We start from the raw sequence: 982 nt of genomic DNA, 5'->3' as shown, positions 1-982 counted from the left end.
CTGGGTTTGGGTGGAAAAGCATCAGCAGCAGCTGCTTTCTAGTGCTGCTGCTGGTGCCAGCCAGGTCGCCTGGACTGGTGCAGGCTCGAAGAGATGAGAATGATCCAGCAAGGGAGGAAGAGGTTGTGGGCACAGTTAGGCAAAAAGCATCCCTCTTGGAGCTGCCCCGGGGTCCAAATGCTCCCCTTTCCGTGCTCCGCTTCCAGAGCTCAGCAGGCCCAGCAGTCATCTGGCAGCGGCAGATGGACCCATCGGGTGCGGCCCCAGTCTTTAACAGCAACAACCCCAACCTCTTCCCGTGCGGTATGTGAGGACTGAAAACAGCATCCATGGATGCGGCTGTGACAATCCTCCACCAACATAACCCTCAGCCTGCCCTCTGGACACCCCTGGTGCCTCTCAGAAGACACTCACTTCTCAGTGGTGCTGCAGCTCCTCCACCAGCCCTGCTTCTCCACTCAGCAGCATTTTCCCCGGCAGCTCCACACCGAAAGCTTTAGGATGTTCTGCAGCATCGACCGACCCAGTGCCTGACCCTGGTGGGATGCAGCACCCAGGATCTTCTGGGTGGAAGCTGGGTGCCTGGTGGATGTACACCCAGAGCTTTCCTGGCAGGGTGTTGTTGGACACTACCTGAAGGGGAGATGGGGTGATCTGATCATGCACCCTGCATGTGCCGACCTTTCTGGCTTTGAAATCCAGGGAGCTATTGTTTGATCACAGGCTGGCAGGGTGAGCCATGAGCTCCTGCAGGAACTGCCCGGCTCCCAAGAACGGCTGGTGCTGGCCCTGCTGCTACCTGCTCGTTCCCCCAGAGATGACCCCGGTGAGTGCCCCATGAGTGATAAGCAGGTGGGAGAAGAGCCCCTCCCTTCACCCCAGATCAAGTCTAAAGCTTCAGGTCTAAAGCTGCAGCAGCTCCTCAGGAATGAGGATGCCTTCGCCTGCCCCTCTTGCCCTTCGAGCTGCCCCTCTCCCCAGA

The sequence above is a fragment of the Apaloderma vittatum genome, unplaced genomic scaffold (genome assembly GCF_000703405.1).
Source record: "Apaloderma vittatum isolate BGI_N311 unplaced genomic scaffold, ASM70340v1 scaffold26164, whole genome shotgun sequence".
NCBI lineage: Eukaryota > Metazoa > Chordata > Aves > Trogoniformes > Trogonidae > Apaloderma > Apaloderma vittatum.
This window is presented reverse-complemented; position numbering follows the sequence as displayed.